The 18235-nt window shown below is 36.0% G+C and overlaps 1 long non-coding RNA gene across 5 annotated transcripts in view; it reads right to left on the bottom strand.

The window, feature by feature from the left end:
* LOC105475384 (uncharacterized) overlaps positions 1-18235 on the bottom strand; it is a 41290-nt gene that overhangs the window by 9446 nt on the left and 13609 nt on the right. For 2 of the 5 annotated variants that reach the window (XR_011622082.1, XR_983306.3), the window contains exon 4: positions 6920-6993. This is a non-coding gene — a long non-coding RNA (uncharacterized lncRNA). Of the gene's footprint in view, positions 1-5510; positions 6997-18235 lie in introns of those variants that run through there. The other 3 variants (XR_011622081.1, XR_011622080.1, XR_011622079.1) reach the window with 3 other exon arrangements.

Below are 18235 nucleotides of genomic sequence, written 5' to 3'. Positions count from 1 at the left end.
TTCTGTTCCTCTGTTAGTTCGCTGAGAATGATGGTTGCCAGCTTCATCCATGTCCCTGCAAAGGATATGAACTCATCGTTTTATGGCTGCATAGTATTCCATGGCATGTATGTGCCACGTTTTCTTTATCCAGTCTATCATTGATGGGCATTTAGGTTGGTTCCAAGTGTTTGCTATTGTGAACAGTGCTGCAATAAACCTACATGTGCATGAGTCTTTATGGTAGAATGATTTATAATCCTTTGGGTTTATACCCAGTAATGGGATTGCTGGGTCAAATGGCATTTCTGGTTCTAGATCCTTGAGGAATCGCCACACTGTATTCCACAGTGGTCAAACTAACTTACACTCCCACCAACAGTGTAAAAGCGTTCCTATTTCTCCAGGAACTGGTGTTTTTTTTTTTTTTTTTTTTTGTTTTTTGAAAAGATTAGCAAAATAGATAGACCACTAGCCAGACTAGTAAAGAAGAAAAGAGAGAATAATCAAATAGACACAATAAAAAATGATAAAGGGGATATCACCAATGATCCCACAGAAATACAAACTACCATCAGAGAATACTATAAACACCTCTCTGCAAACAAACTAGAAAATCGAGAAGAAATGGATACATTCCTGGACACATACACCCTCCCAAGACTAAACCAGGAAGAAGTCAAATCCCTGAATAGACCAATAACAAGTTCTGAAATTGAGGCAGTTCCCTTTCTTGAGTGGCTGATTAAGTCCATAGACCAACTCTTTCCCTTATAAGGCTCTCACCCTCAGGAATCACCATGCACCAGCCCTAATTCCTCCAGGGCCAGGTACCAGACAGCAAGAGAAAGCCCCTATGTCGTGAAGCCACATAAACCATTTAAATTAGCCAATTCTGTAAGAGTTAGCAAAACCTAAACCTACCAACTTGCCACACCTTTACTGCTCCCTATATCTCTGGCTTGCTGTTACCCTGTCCCCAGGTGCGACCCCCTGTGTGACCCTGTCTGGCAGCCTCTCCTTTGAAGTTTTAAATAACAGGGTGCTACCCTCTATCTATCTGAGTGTCAATATGTTATGTCTTGACATCAAAAGAATGTTTAAATCTTATAAAACAAGAAAACATCCACATTTTCTGGAATCTAGGTGAATTGCACTTATTATGTTACCATCCTGCTTATTTTTTGTGGTGACTAGTGAAGTTATTTCTGTCCTCTGTTGCTATAGAGGGTGTATATAATACGCCTGTGGTCACACCATTAGTAAGTGGTCAGTTTTAATCACGATTTTATCTAACTGTAAAGCGTGTGCTTGTTAATTCAAGCTTAGACTTATATAAATTATATATTTTCTTTAACACTTACTATATTGACACACACAAAACTAATTGAATGAGTGATTAAAATATGTAAATTCATGAAAACATTTTAAAAATGTATGTATGACTACTGAATTAAGCATTTCATTATTCATGAAGATGTCACACACACTCACAACTAAAACATAACCTTTAGTCAAATATTTCTCATAGAGATAGGAGTCAAAATATTGTACAATAATATAACTTCTTCTTGGTAAGTAGATGTCTAAAATATTAAAAGTGTAAGTCTTAAGTATAAGAAATATTATTCTTACTTAAAATGACTATAGCATTTAAATGACTTATGTCTATAACTGTTCATTTTAGCAACTGTGCTGGGGCTCAAATTAGAATCAATTTCAAAGCTGTTTGTAATTATACTCCTCATAATCCTAAAGATTCCTGGACAATGTCCTATATGTTAAAATACCCTTTTTATCTATATATTACCTAGCAAAGAATTATGAGGAAGGGGCGAAAACAGAGCAAATATGTACAAACCTGTCTTTACAAACTTTACAATCTAGTGAAATGGTGATTAATCAAATGAATATTGAATTATAAAATGACAAATTCATGAAAACCAGGCAAAGTGCCTCGAAAACATATGACAGGAGGGTGTGATATTGATTTGAGGATCAGGGCAGATTTTTCTGAAGGAAGTGACATTTGGTGAAAGAGCCAAAGTATTGGAAGTACAGTCATGTGTATGTATGATGTTTTGGTCAATGGCAGACTAAACATATGAGAATGATCCCATAGATTATAAAACCATTTTTTACTGTACCTTCTCTATGTTTAAATATTTTTAGATACACAATTACTTATTGTGTCACAATTGCCTACAGCACTCAGTACAGTAAAATGCCTATAACATGTTTGTAGCCTAAGAAAAATAGCTATACCTTATGGGCTAAGTGTATAGTAGGCTATCCTATCTAGGTTTGCGTAAGCACACTCTATGATGTTCACGCATCAATGAAATTGCCTAACACCACGTTTCTAAGAGTGTATCTCCATCATTAAATGACTTTTGACTGCAGTTAATTAGACGAAGGTGGGATTAGAAGGTAAGTGGAGTGAATGGGGGAATGTTTTAGGCTGAGGGAAGATGATGTGGAAGGATGAGTTTGGGGAGAGAGCATGGCACAATACAGGGTGACGTGTCATGTGAAGTGAACAGAATTACAGGGTGAAGATAACTCTCTAATGAATGGAGAGGGAGGGAGGCAACTACAAATTGGGAGAGCAGTTAGAAGACCGCTGCATTTGCCCCATCCAGAGGAGGGAGTTGCTTGAACAAAGATTGTTATGGTGAACCTGGAAAGTACTAAATGAGTTCAAGAAACATTAAAGATAACATTGACTCAAAAGACTAAAAATAGAACTACCATATGATGTAGCAGTCTTACCACTGGCTGTTTATTCAGTAAAAGGAAATCAACATACTGAAGAGATATCTGCACTCTCATTTTTATTGCAGCACTATTCACAATAGCCAAGGTACGGAGTCAAGGATGTGTCCATCAGTGATGAATGGATAAAGAAAATGTGGTTTGTATACACATTGGAATAGTATTCAGCTATAAAAAGAATGAAATCCTGTCACTTGCAGCAACATAGATGGAACTGGAAGACATTATGTTAAGTAAAGTAAGCCAGGCACAGAAAAAAAGAAGTCAAATTCTCACTCATATGTGGGAGCTAAAATTACTGATCTTATGGAGGTAGTAAATAGAGTGGTGGTTATCAGAAGCTGGGAAGGGTAGCAGGAGGAGGGATAAAGAAAGATTGGGTACCCGGAGCAAAAATCCAGTTAGATAGAAGGACTAAGATCTAGTATTCAGTAGCACAATAGAGCAACTGTGGTTAAAAATGATTTACTGTATAATTCAAAGTAACTAGAAAAGTAGATTTGAAATCTTCTCAATGAAAGAAATAATAGATGTTAGATGTGATATATCCATTACCCAGATTTGATCATTACACACTATATGCTTGTATCAAAATATTACATGTACCCTATAAATATGTACAAGTATTATGTATGCATAAAAATAAAAAAAAAATAAAAATTGACAGGACAAGAGAAAGGGAGGATGAAGAGAGGATCACTTCTTGGTGTCAGGACTTCATAACAAGAGGGATGGTGGGGCCAGTCAGTGAATACTTAAGTATGTTTTTCTTTAAGAGTCAAGTAAAATGTTTTTTATTATGTTGTGTTTCTGTTACCTAGAACTTTATTTTAAAGTCATGAATGAATGTTGGATTTTATAATCTTTAGGCACCTACTGAAATCCTCATTTTTTTAACTTCTTGTTTTACTGAGGAAATCAATATCACCTTACATGTTAACTATTCTTACTGTGTTAGGAATTATAGCTGGTGCCCAAAATTAAAGGGAAAAGATACCCAGAAACTGCAACAAGCAATGGTTACACAAATGGTTTATGTTTTTCAGTTGATAAGTCTTACATAATTTATTGCTGGTTTTGATTTGGGTGTTCAAAAGTAATGCCAGGGACCTAGGCTCTTTGTATTTTTCAGTTGCACCATTCTTAGCATGCTCTAGTTAATTCCCCAAATTTTTCACCCATGTTTACAATATGGTAGCCACATCATAAACTCTTACTTTTGTTTATCCAGCAAGAATGGGATGAGGAAATGAAGGATGTTCAGCCAAGAGCTAAGATCTGAGTCCTCCCAGAAACCTGCCCAGTATAGTACCCTTTAGCAGAACTAGGTTGCACAGTCATCCCAACAGGAAAGAAACCTGGGAGTATTATTTTTGGAATAAATATTCACTTAACAAGAGACAAAGAGATGTTGTTATTGGCTGTATCTAATAAACTTAAGTTTTTAAGATTAAAACCATCTACTGTAATTTTTCAATTACTTTCATGGTATTTGACCAATATGGATTTTTCAGATCTTTAGTAAAATCCTCTAATTTATTTTTCAATCTATTTTATTGTGATTCCACAATTTATTGCTAATACTTCTCTCTGTTTATATTTGTTCCTATTTTATTTGTTTCTAGAACTGATTTGTTTAACTTCACTAATTTCTGATTGCATTACTTTTTATTTTTCTTGATTTGATTTATCAGAATTTTGTCTATGTCTTATTAGTCTGCTAGGGTTGCCATAACAAAGTACTGTAAGCTGAGTGTCTTAAGTAACAAAAATTTATTGCGTCGTAGTTCTGGAGTCTGAAAACTCAACATTAACCTCTTGATAGGGTTGGTGTTTTCTGAGGTCTCTGAGGAAAAATTTGTTCCATCCCTCTTTCCTAACTTCTAGTAGTTTGCTGGAAATCTTTGTCATTCCTTGGCATGTAGAAGCATTGCCCAATATCTTCTTCATCTTCATCTTCACATAATGTTCCCCCTGCACGTTTGTCTGCAAATTCCCCTTTCTGATAGAGACTGCAATCATATTTGACTAGGGCTCACCCTAATTTAATTTTAACTTGATTACCTCTGTAAAGACCTTGTCTTCAAATGAGGTCACATTCTGAGGTAATAAGAGTTAAGACTTTAATGCATACGTTTTGGGAGGACACAGTTCAACCCATGACAATGTCATCTTAGAAAATCTCCTATACATTTTATTTTCAGTGCTATAGTAACTCTTAAAAAAGATTAATTGCCTTAAATTTATCTCTCTCCTATAAGAGGGAGACTATGAATCAAAAAGCTTATTTGTAGTCAATGTAGTAGAGAGAATTGGGAAATGTCAACTAACGAATCACCCCAGACAATAATTCCTTAAGCCCTCGATGGCAATTGTATCTGACTGCCTAAACTTCTCCAATAATAAGCATCTCTCTGAAACTTCTAGAACCCAGGGATAGCTTGTTATCTCACTTTATTGCTATAAATAATAAATCTGTGTCCCCACCACTGTGTAAGCCAAAGAAGTTCTCTGTTATCTCCCAAACTCTGTCTTATTCTGGGTTTCTCCCAATGCAGTCTTACAATAAAAGCATGTGTACAGATAGTTCAATAGAAAAGTGATCAAAATGTAAAAGAATGAAGAACATTAGCCTGAAAGAATAAGGGAAAGCAACTAAGCAGTTAAGTGTAGTAGGTATTCAGACTGCTATGAGAAAAACCCACCATAGACTGGGTGGTTTAAGCAACAAGCATTTATTTCTTATAGTTCTGGAGAGTGGGAAGTCCAAAATCAAGACACTGGCAGATTCAGTGTCTGGCAAGGCCTAGCTACTACTCTTCTTCTTGTGTCTTCACACGGAGAAAGATGGTAAGAGAGTTCTCTGGGGCCTCTTTTATGGGTGCACTAATCCCATTGAAGAGGGCTCTATGCTCATAACCTACTCACCGTCCAGAGGTTCTACTTCCAAATACCTTCACATTGGGATTAGGTCTCAACGTAAGAGTTTTGGAGGGGAACAAATATTCAGTCTATCACAGTTAGCAAATTGGGCACCACTAGGGGCAACTTGTGTTGATCCCACAGGATTTTCTAAAGGGTGCTATGAAATGTGTTTCACAGTTATCCATCCACTGGCTCTCTCTGCCCACTGATCAAAGATGGCCTCATGGGCATTAACTCAACAGCACTTAATGTTGCGTATGCATGAATGACAAATGGGTTTTCATGGGAATTTTCTATGTCAAGGAGTCAGAGAAACTATTGTTCAGGAAGAAAGATATGTTTTACGGGCCAAAAATTAGGCACTCTCAGGTTGCACCTGGTGAAGTTAGTCAAAGTCTGCATGGAAATTCAATTTATGTCTCAAGAGCAATAGGAGAATCTAGGAGCATTTGTAGTGGCACGAAAGCAGTATCTTACCATCTGTCCTTCTCATATCACTCTGCGTCAGCAAAATTCTTAGCATCCTCAACCTCTTCTTAGAACATATTCTACAAGTTCCTGAAAACTGGTGCTCCCTGGGGATATCACTTCTCTTAGAGATTATTTGAAAGCTGTTTCTCCATAGTCAGTTTCCTCTTCATTCTGTAGGGCTGATCCTAAACTATTACTCCCCCTTCATCTTGGAAAAATAATTATAAATGAGACTTTGCTCTCAGGGTTTAACAACCTCCTATTCAATTATGACTCCCTGTTCCAACCTCCTAGCCACTCTTCCTTTCTCACAAAAGACTCTAACATCCAGTTCACAGATATCCTATCTATCTCAATTGCTGTAGATAGTTTTCAACAAATTCACACATAACCTAGATGGTCCATTTAAGACTACAGGTTTCATTTTCATCTTTTAATGATTAATTAGGTATTCTTTTAGTATGCCTCTGCACGGATTTTGAGCATCAAAGTCAAGTTCTTGACTTAATCAAAAATAGGTCTGTCATACAAACAATGTCATAGTTAACTACAAACTTTTAGTTTCTGAGTTTGCTTTTTGTTTAAGTCCCTCATGGAAACAACTTCAATCTTTTTATTATTTTCAATCATTTGACCTCACCATTTCTTGTTGAACAATTTCTTATGGTTTATGTATGCAACCAGCTGTATCTTTTTACCTCTTCACAATTTAATTTTATAGTTTATATTTACAGTCACTGACTTGTAACTCCTGGGATCTATTTTGTACCTCTCCTTTTTGTTGCATTACTTAGCAATTCCAACAATCTTCCTTCAAGTTTTCTGTAACCATGTGGTCGAACACTGCTGGAGAAAATTATACAGTGGGGTTATTTCATATTTCCGATTATGACTACCAAATGAAGATTCTACTAACATTCAGTAGTGTTAGTATGTTTCTCTAGTAAACATATTTTCCATAACCTATAACATCTACTTCTCGTCCTTTTATCATACTCTTCCATTTCCCTAAAAGCCACATCTTCATTTGATAATATTTCTTCACACTGTTTTGAAAAAGTAGAAATTATCAGGTTAGACATTCTCCTCTTCCCATAGGCAAGTTCTTAATACAATATCTGCCCCCTTTTTTTTTTTCTCGTGTCGGCAGAAGATGTGATAATGTACATATTATTTTCTTTAATAAGAAACCATAATCCAGTACATCTATATTTTTATCTTAATACTTGTCCCAGTTTACAATTACATTTATTTCTTGATTTATTTTGTACTGATCTTTCCAGCTATAGATAGGAAACTCTCTAAGGGCAAAAATCTGTTTGCAGATTTTATTCTGTACTCACACCTGTATAGCATAGCGCCTTCTGTATTATAGTCACTCACTAAACAGTTGTTTAGTTAATGAATATGTGAAAGAATGGAAGGAAAGATAGATGTATAAATGCATGAGTTGAGTAATGAATGTGAATGCACATGAAATCAAATACCCACCTAGAAAAAAACTCAAAACACAATGTGCTTTATTCAAAATAAAAATGTGGACAACTTTTTCATCATTGTGTGACTTTTATTAATGTCTTGAATTAATTCATATGTACAATCTGTTTGTCCTCAAAAAAGTGTATCAGCAACTATTGTTCTTCCTATAACCATCTTAAATTTTGGAAAATTGACTTTTACAATAGGAAATAGTTAATTGAAAGTAGAAATTGTATTAATTCAAGACATCAAATGTATTGTTTCAAAAAATTAAAATACCAAGAAGGAACAGCAGTGTTTGCTGGTATATTTTTATTTAAGTGAAATATTTGGAGCTACATCTAAAAGTTTCAGATATTTTCTTTATTGAAAGAAAGGTCTTAGAAATGTTCTGATCAAATTGCTTTTCCATAGATTTGCTTACACTGGTGTTTACTGCTTTTTAAAGTGTACATGCACTTTTGTAATTTTGCAATAGAATTAGAAATGATAGTTTTTGAAATTTATTGTTAGAGAAAGATAATCAGTAATGGCTCAGATAATCAGTAATGGCTCTCCAGGAGTATAATTTATACAGACAGATATACTTTAAACTACTATTATATATCCATGAAATGAATGCCTCCAGTTATAAAAAGATACAAAATTATACATTCCAATGATTTATATATTTGTATTTGTATATAAATATGATGATATATGTATTTATGTATGCATATTTTAATGATTTATGTATTTGGTATTTTTCATCATTGTAATGATAGGTACCTTTAAACAAATATATTAATTTATCTTTATCTGATGAGATTATCATTAGACAACAGGCCATCACAATTCCTAGAACATGTATACTTACTGAATGAGTTAAAGAGTCATGATTTTAAGAGGAAGAAAAAGTGGAATTACTTGGTTTGTGATCAATACTATGCCACAACTACAGTTTTTATGCTAATACTTGGGTACATTAAATACTCACAAAATATTCCATGATTAACAAAAACATCTTCAAAGGAAATACTAAAACAATATTTTCAAGTGAATGATTCCAATCACATCATACCCATTGCTTCTATAATGTTTATGTGTTGTGTAACAGTAAATGACTTCAATGATTGTGGCTAGACAAAGGGATTGAGAGCCAGCGCTTTGTGCTCTGATGACATTTCATCTTTGGCTGCTTAATATACATGTACCTACTTATGCTTATATACTCCAAAGTAAGCATGTAACCCTTGGTGTTATATGGATTGATCTGATTAATATATTGAAAACTACTGAAACTTTTAATCTAATTATAAATATGATGTTCAGATTTTAATTTTTGAAATCCAGATTTTTTTTTTTTTAATAATCAACAGAAATTTATTGACTCATGGTTCTGGAGGCTGACAAGTCCAAGACTGAGGGATCAGCATCTGCTGAGGGCTTTCTTGCTGTGTCAGCCACAGGTCAAGGACACTGTACAGGGACTGTGTAGACAAGGTATGAGGCCAGTTTTCCCAAGGGGCTTTCACTGACTTTATAAGTCAAGTTTAATTCCTTAAAGGAAAGTACACCATTCCAGTCAAAACCTTGGTAAAATAACCAGTATCTTCAATTGTGTCCCTTTTGCTGATGTGTCAGTGAAGTGGTGATGTTGTCTGTGGTAAATACCTGGGGTTCATCATCTCACATCAAGAAAATTTAGGACATGGACACATACGAGGAGTTTAGGAGCAAAGATTTAATAGGCAAGAGAAAGAGGAAAAAAAGAGAAAGGAAAACAGTTCTCTCTCTAGTGAGACAGAGGGGACTTCCAAGAGGAAAAGACCCTAATTTTCTTTTAAAAAGTACTGATTGTTTGCATTTATATGTGCCTGAATAAAATCATTCTGAGAATTCTTGTTTTCTTTTATTCACCTGATTTTATTTTTCCATTACCAGCTACGTCTCTATGAGGAAGTATGTAACTCAAAACCAAGTGTGGTATATATATTCCATAATTCATGTTACCTGTAGTTAAAATTAAAATAGTGAATAAAGTTATTCTTTAAGATGTACATCATTGTTTTTATTACCCATTTTTCTTTTCTAATTTTAGCTTCTAAAATTATTACAGATATTGTAGACAGTAAAGACCTGTCACAACTCTTGAGGGTTCTATGTTAAACAATTCCAGAACAGTGCAATTAAGTATTATACCTACAATTACATGAACATTTATTTCTTAAATATGAAACAAGAAAGTTTTTTTATATTTTCAAACTTTAGAAAAATGAAAACTAAAACCCTGCTGAATTCTACTGATGCTTAATCCACATCCTTAGCTTTTGCATGAAGACTGAAAAATAGACACTGTTTAACGATAAGAAAAAGCTAGATCAAGATGTAGACAGAGTATGGAGGCCAGAGGAACAAATTCACTTCCTCTGACATGCCAGATTGACAGAAGAATTGGTAGAGTACATGGCATCTGCATATTATTGTAAGGACCCCTCCTTCTGTGTCTTGACTGTGGATAGCTAACAGCTTTGGGGTTATTTTAAGGAAGGAACAAGGGCAGACATATGCTTGAAATTAATTTAAACAGCTACTGCATTATTTCATTCTACTGTCTAGTTTATAGCTTGAATCTCTTTGACTAGATATAGACGTTGTGTTGTTATTTTTAACACTTGATTATCTAGTTCTAGATGTCAAAAACTGTGACACATTGGTTAAGTGGTTATTTGACTTCAACAGTTATTTTGCTACTAGAATCAGTACCATTGTATGTGACAGTTTACTTTTATGTGTTTTAAAATAATCTTAAAGCATATGTATTAAGATACCAATGCATTATAATTTTTAGAGCTTGTTTTATACATTATGAAATATATTAGAAATCTTTGCTGAAAAGCAATGATTTGTTCTATGTAGATATTTAACAAAATTAGTTTACTGATGATTTTTATTGACCCAAATTCTTATATTGTCAGGAAAGCATTTTCTCATAGGGAATCAAAGAATAGTACAATCGATAAGAGACATTAGGGATTATATGACCTAACTCCAAGACTCCCATGGCAGGACACCACCAGTAGTGTGAAAGTGTTCCCTTTCCACCACATCCATGTCAGCATTTATTTTATTTTTGTTTTCAATTACAGCCATTCTCACAAGAGTAAGGTAATATCTCATTGTGGTTTTAATTTGTATTTCCCTGATAATAAAGTTCTAATTGGCAGTGAGCAATTAGGATTTTAGATGTATAGCCTAGAGTTGGAGTTACCCATCCCTTTGTGAGGTGCCCCAGCTCATTTTATTCTTCAGCATAAGAATCCTTGATGACTACTGCATTAAAGCTGTCCTATCTCTTGTTAGTCATCTCAAAGCTGAACCTGAGGACTATTTTTCTCTGTCCTTCATCATGCTATATGGTTTCCACATTCCTCTCTCATTCAGGTTTAAAATCAAGTCTAATATGCCAGATGCATGCCTACATTGAATTAATGCTGTGGGATTATGATGATTTTGTGATCATGAAGTCTATCACGTCTTGCACATGGAAAGTGTTCATACAATTACCCACCAATTTGATGAAAATATAATTTTGAAAATAGACCTATGCTTCATATTCTCTTCCAAAACAAATTTAACTTTCTAGGTGAGCCGAATACAAAAATATTGAAAAAAATGAGGTGAAAATACACATAAATCCTCTAAAATCATTTAAAGTAAAGGAATTAAGTAGTGGAGAATTGCTGAAAGCAGTTTTTACTATTATTATCATTTCAACAGCTATTTGGAGGAACAGGTGGTTTTTTGTTACATGGACGAGTTCTTCAGTGGTGATTTTTGAAATTTTAGTGCACCTGTTAACTGAGCAGTGTACACTGTATCCAATATGTAGTTTTTTATTCTCCACCCCACTCCTATACGTTCCCCAGAGTCCTTAAATTCCATTATATTGTTCTTATACTTTTGCATCCTCACAACTTAGCTTCCACTTACAAGTGAGATCATACAATATTTGGTTTTCCATTCACTTAGAATAACGGTTCCCAATTCCATCCAAGTTGCTGCAAATGCCATTCTTTCATTACGTTTTATGGCTGAGCAGTATTCCATGATACCACATTTTCTTTATGCACTTGTTGGTTGATGGGCATTTAGGTTGGTTTCATATTTTTGTGATTGCAAACTGTGCTACAATAAACATGTGTATACACGTGTATTTTTCATATAATGATTTCTTGCTCTTTGCATAGACACCCAGTAATGAGATTGCTGGGTCAAATGGTAGTTCTACTTTTAGTTCTTTAAGAAATCTCCATACTGTTTTTCATAGTGATTGCAGTAGTTTACATTCCCCCCAGGGATGTAACAGTGTACTATTTTTACCACATCTGTGTCAACATTTATTAATTTTTTATTTTTAAATTATGACCATTTTTGCAGGAGTAGGGAGGTATGCCATTGTGGTTTTAATTTTTATTTTCCTGATATTAATACTTAGTAATGTTGAGCATTTTTTCATGTTTGTTGGCTGTCCATATATCTTCTTTTGAGAATGGCTTATTCATATCCCTTGATCACATTTTGATGGGATTATTTGTTTATTTCTTGCTCATTTGTTCGAGTTCCTTGTAGATTCTGGATATTAGTTCTTTGTTGGATACATAGTTTGTGAATATTTTCTCCTACTCTGTGGGTTGTCTGTTTACTCTGCTAATTATTTCTTTTGCTGTGCAGAAGCTTTTTAGTTTAATAAGGTCCTATTTATTTATTTATTTTTGTTTTTGTTGAATATGCTTTTGGGTTCTTGCTTATGAAGTCTTTGCCTAAGCCAATGTCTAGAAGAGTTTTTCTGATGTTATTTTTTAGAATTTTTATGGTTTCAGGCCTTAGATTTAAGTCTTTAATTCATCTTGAGTTGATTTTTGTATAAGGTGAGAAATGAGAATCCAGTTTCATTCTTCTAGATGTGGCTTGCCAAGTATCCTAGCACGATTTGTTGAATAGAGTGTCATTCCCCCACTTTATGTGTTCTATGCTTTTGTTGAAGATGAGTTGGCACTAAGTATTTGGCTTTTTTTCTGGATTCTCTATTCTTGTCCATTGGTCTACATACTGTTTTGGTAACTACGTTCTTGTAGTATAGTTTGAAGTCAGGTAATGTGATGCCTCCAGATTTGTTCTTTTTGCTTAGTATTGGTTTGTCTATGCAGGCTCTTTTTTGGTCCCATATGAATTTTAAAATAGTATTTTCTAGTTCTGTGAAGAATGATGATGGTATTTTGATGGAAATTTCATTGACTCTGTAGATTGCTTTGGGCAGTATGGTCATTTCCACAATATTAATTTTACTCATCCATGAGCATGGGATGTGTTTCTGTTTATTTGTGTCATCTATTATTTCTTTCAATAATACTCTATAGCTTTTCTTGTAGAGATCTTTCACCTCCTTGGTTATATATATTCCTAAGTATTTTACTTCTTTCACAGATGTTGTAAAAGGGAGTGAGTTCTTCATTTGATTCTCAGCTTGGTGTATTGTTGGTGTATAGCAGTACTACCGATTTGTGTACATTGATTTTGTATCCTAACTTTACTGAATTCACTTATTAGATCTAGGAGCCTTTTGGATGAATCTTTAAGGTTTTCTATGTATATGATCATATTGTCATGAACAGTGACAGTTTGACTTCTTGTTTTCCAATGTGGATGCCCTTTTTATCCTTTCTCTTTTCTGGTTGCTCTGGTTAGGACTTGCAGTACTGAGTTGAATAGAAGTGGTGAAAGTGAGCATCCTTTTCTTGTTCTAGTTCTTAGGGGGAATGCTTTCAACTTTTTGCCATTCAGTTTGATATTGACTGTGGGGTGGTCACAGATGGCTTTTATTACTTCGAGGTATGCCAGTTTTATTGAGGGTTTTTATCTTAAAGTGATGCTGTACTTTGTCAAATCCTTTTCCTGCATCTACTGAGATGATCATATGATTTTTGTTTTTAATTTTTTTCTGTTGTATCACATTTATTGACTTGTATATATTAATTCATGTCTGATATAAAACTCACTTAATCATGATTATCTTTTGGTTTGTTCTTGTTTCTCTAGTTCCTAGAGGTGTGACATCAGGTTTTCCATTTGTGCTCTTTCAGACTTTTTGATGTAGGCATTTAATGCTATGGACTTTCCTCTTAGCACCAATTTTGCTGTATTCCCGAGGTTTTGATAAGTTGTGTCATTATTATTGTTCATTTCAAAAAAATTAATTTTCATCTTGATTTCATTGTTATAGAACTCTCTTTTGTCAAAGATCATTCAAGAACAGGTTATTTACTTTTTGTGTATTTGTATAGTTTTGAGTGTTCCTTTTAGAGTTAATTTCCAGTTGTATTCCACTGTGGTCTGAGATGATACCTGATCTGATTTTGATTTTCTTAAATTTGTTGAGTCTTGTTTTGTGGCCTATCATATGGTCTATCTTGGAGAATCTTCCATGTGCTGTTGAGAAGAATGTGTATTCTCCAGTTGTTGGGTAGAATGTTCTGTAAATACCTGTTAAGTCCATTTGTTCTAGGGTATAGTTTAAGTCCATTGCTTCTTTGTTGACTTTCTGTCTTGATGACCTGTCTAGTGCTGTCAGCAGAATACTGAAGTCCTCCACTATTATTGTGTACCTGTCTTATCACATTTCTTAGGTCTAGTAGTAATTGTTTTATAAACTTGGAAACTCCAGTGTTAAGTGCATATATATTTAGGATTGTGATATCTCCCTGTTGGACTAACACTTTTATCATTATATAATGTCCCTTTTTTGTCTTTTTTTAACTGTTGTTGCTTTAAAGTCTGTTTTGTTTGATATAAGAATAGTTAATTCTGCTTGCATTTGGTTTCTATTTGCATGGAATATCCTTTTCCTCTCCTTTACTTTAAGCTTATATGAGTCCTTATGTGTTAGGTGAGTCTTTTGAAGATGGCACATACTTGGTTTGTGGGTTTTTATCCACAAATATTTCATTTGCAGGTTCTTCTGCCACTCTATCTTTTAAGTGGAGCACTTAGGCCATTTACATTCATTGTTAGTATTGAGATGTGAGGTACTGTTATATTTGTCATGTTAGTTGTTGCCTAAATACATTTTTTAAAATTGTGTGTGTGTGTGTGTGTGTTTTTAAATAGACCCTGTGAGATTTATGCTTTAAGGAGGTTCTAAGTTGGTGTATTTTGAGGCTTTGTTTCAAGATTTAGAAGTCCTTTTAGCATTTTTTGTAGTGCTGGTTTGGTAGTGGCAAATTCTTTCAGCATTTGTTTGCCCGAAAAATACTTTCTCTCTCCTTCACTTATGAAGCTTACTTTTGCTGGATACAAAATTCTTGACTGAGAATTATTTTGTTTAAGGAGGCTACAGATAGAACCCCAATCTCTTCTGACTTGTAAGGTTTCTGCTGAGAAATCAGCTGTTAAACTGATAGGTTTTTCTTTATAGTTTACCTGATGCTTTTTTCTCACAGCTCTAAGATACTTTCCTTTGTCTTGACTTTAGATAACCAAATGACTATGTGCCTAGGTGATGATTTTTTTATGAAAAATTTTCCAGGAGTTCTTTGAGCTTCTTATATTTTGATGTCTACATCTCTAGCAAGGCTGGGAAAGTTTTCCTCACCATTTCCCTCAAATAAGTTTTTTCAAGCTTTGCGATTTCTCTTCTTCATGAATGCCAAGTGTTATTGTTAGATTTGGCTGCTTAACGTAATCCTAAATTTATGGAGACTTTATTCATTTTATTTTTTTTGTCTATATCTGATTGGGTTAATTTGAAAGCCTTGCCTTCAAGCTCTGAAGTTCTTTCTTATACTTGTTCTAGTCTATTGTTGAAACTTTCCACGGCATTTTGTATTTCCTTAAGGATGTCTTTCATTTCCACAAGTTACAATTGTTTTTTCATTATGATATCTATTACTCTGGAAAATTTTCATCCATATCAAGTATTTTTTTTTCAATTTATTTGAGTTGGTTTTCGCCTTTCTCTGGTATCTCCTTGAGTAGCTTAATAATCAAGCTTCTGAATTTTTTGTCTGGCAATTCAGAGATTTCTTCTTGGTTTGGATCCATTGCTAGGGAGCTAGTGTGATCTTTTCGGGGTGTTATAGAGCCCTGTTATGTCATATTACCATAATTACTTTTCTGGTTCTTTCTCATTTGGATAAACTATTTCTTCAACTTTTTCCTGAATTTATTTATGATTGGACTGTGTTTTTTTTATATTTAAAGTTCTCTTTTTTTCTCTTAAGGATTCAATTTTATTGTCTATTTTAGCCTAATTTGATACTTGGTGCCTGTAGGGGTGACAACTCTGTATGAGTTCCTTAGTCACAGAGAGTCTTTGTGTACTGGCTTTTCCTGATGCTGGTTGTAGCAGTTGTGTTCTTTGTGTGTGAGCAAGTTCACTGTCTCCTATGGAGTTGGAATGGCAGAGCTCTCTTGCAGCTTATTTCATTCTGTTGTGGTGTATATTTTATTTATTTATTTATTTATTTCCTAGTATTGTATTAACTGAGTTGGTGATTCAGGCTTTAGGCCAATAGGGGAGGTATCCCTGGGTAGGCACCAGTTGTGGCTAAAGCAGTTGGGTAGATGTAATATCAAATGGTGGACCAAGGTCCCAGCCTTGATGAGGGTGACTGGGGAAGCTCTCAATTAGACATGCTGAGGTTTTATCATGGTGAAGAGTGGGAGCTACCTCAGCTCCCCTGACAAGCCAACAGGAAAGTTGTTCACCTCACAGACTCACTCTTGTCATAGTGTTTCAGCTATTCAGATCAGACAAGCACCTCTTTCATCTATAGGAATGTTGATGTTCCAACTAGGGAAGAATTATGACTCTGCCTCTTGTGCAGGCCTGAATCTGGGAGGTGCTCCTCCAGTGGTGCTGCGCTCACTCTGGATTGTTCCAGAAATGCTGTCTATAGTTGTGTCCTTGCTGCGTTCCTGCAGGGGAAGCCCTAACTGTGTCTGCAGTGGAGTGCAGGGACCCTTTCTCCAAGGCCATTCATGATCACAGCGGCTGCCTGCCTGTGGGGGTAGATGTGCAGACTTTCCCTACCGCTCCCAATATTGCAATTGTGTCTCTGCTGTGAGAAACTTCCCACCAGTGGAAAGAGATGGAACTCAAGGCCTACTGTTCAGATTCCTTTGTTCCACAGTGTTATCCCTTGATGAGGTGCTCCCCTGCTTTACCCTAGGAATGGGGCTTAAAAAGAGCCAGACGGCAGTGATTGTTATTGCTCTTCTGGGTCTAGCCACCCAGCATGGCTACTAGACCTTAGGTTGGAGCTGGGGAATGTCTGCAAGGGGGTGACCCGTCTTCAGGTCTCCCAGCCATGGATACCAGGCCCTGCTTTGGTGGAAGTGTCAGGGGAGTGATGTAGACTCTGAGATTTCTTGGTTTTAGATAGGTTTGGTTTGCTGGCTTTCTTGAATGGTGGTTATGTTAGCAGTGAAGTTGTCATGTGGACAGGCTCAGGGCCTCTTGTTAGCTAGGGTGCTGCAGGCAGTGGTGTTAGCTGTTGCTTTCTCCTTCTTGGGAACAGTGCTATTCTTCCCAGAGTTGCTGTAATGGCCTGGGTTGCTTGGCCTTCAGCCAGAAGGTGGCATTTGCAAAAGAGCACTTGCTGAAGTAGTAGTAGTGGGATATAAGCTTGCCTTAAGATGGTCAGGGGAAGTATTCTGGTTTCTCAGTCAATGACTGGGGCCATAAAGTTCCCCAAAGTTTTGTCTTATGCTACAAGGGCAAGTAGAGAAATACCATCAGGTGGGGAAAGCATTAGGTGGATCTTAGCTCAGACTCTCCCTGCGTGGGGCTTGCTGCAATCGCTGTAGGGAATGTGGGGGTGGTTCTCAGTTCAATGGGGTTATGTTCCAGAGGGGAGTATGGCTGCCTCTGCTGTGCAGTGGCTTCGCTAGGGGAGTAAGAGGTAGCTGGTAGTGAAAGACCTCACCCAGCTCCCAGGTGGTTGGTGAGGCTGGTTTTGCTCCTGCATTGCCCCACTAACAGTGCCAAGTTTAGATCAAGGCAGTGTGCCCACAGAACTCAGATGTGCCCTAGGCCAATAAGCTTCCTGACTGAGAAAGCAAGCACAGCTTTTAGGCCACACCCCTACCCCTACCCCCCGAATCCTCCACCTCAGTCTGCCAGCAATGTTGGTGCCCTGCCCCTGTGTTCATATCTGCTGCAGTTCTCGTTTGTTCCCCAGATTCTGTTCAAGGAAGTTCATGCCCACTTGAAATTGTCACAAAATTCTGTTGGCAGCTTCTTTCACCCTGCAACCTTTCCCTAAATCTGCTAGCTGCATTCCTCATGGGCTCCTGTGAGATATAGTCAGGGATGGCTTCAATGGGCTTGAGCTGGAGACTGGGAATGCCTACAAGGCTCTTTCTGATTATTCTGCTTCCCCTTTTATACTTCATGCTGCTCCCTAAGTCTGTTCCAGCTCTAGGTAACGTGAAAGCCTTCTCCTGTGATCTGTATGTTCAGATTTCCCAGTAGAAATGCACGTTTGAAGGAAGGTTCTCCCGTTGTCACACACTTGGAACTCACAGTTTTTTGCCTGTCTTATAGAGTTTGCAGTGGCATGCTGCC

The sequence above is a fragment of the Macaca nemestrina genome, chromosome 4 (genome assembly GCF_043159975.1).
Source record: "Macaca nemestrina isolate mMacNem1 chromosome 4, mMacNem.hap1, whole genome shotgun sequence".
Taxonomy (NCBI): domain Eukaryota; kingdom Metazoa; phylum Chordata; class Mammalia; order Primates; family Cercopithecidae; genus Macaca; species Macaca nemestrina.
The sequence above is the reverse complement of the archived record's forward strand: the minus strand, read 5'-3'. Positions and strand labels throughout refer to the sequence as shown.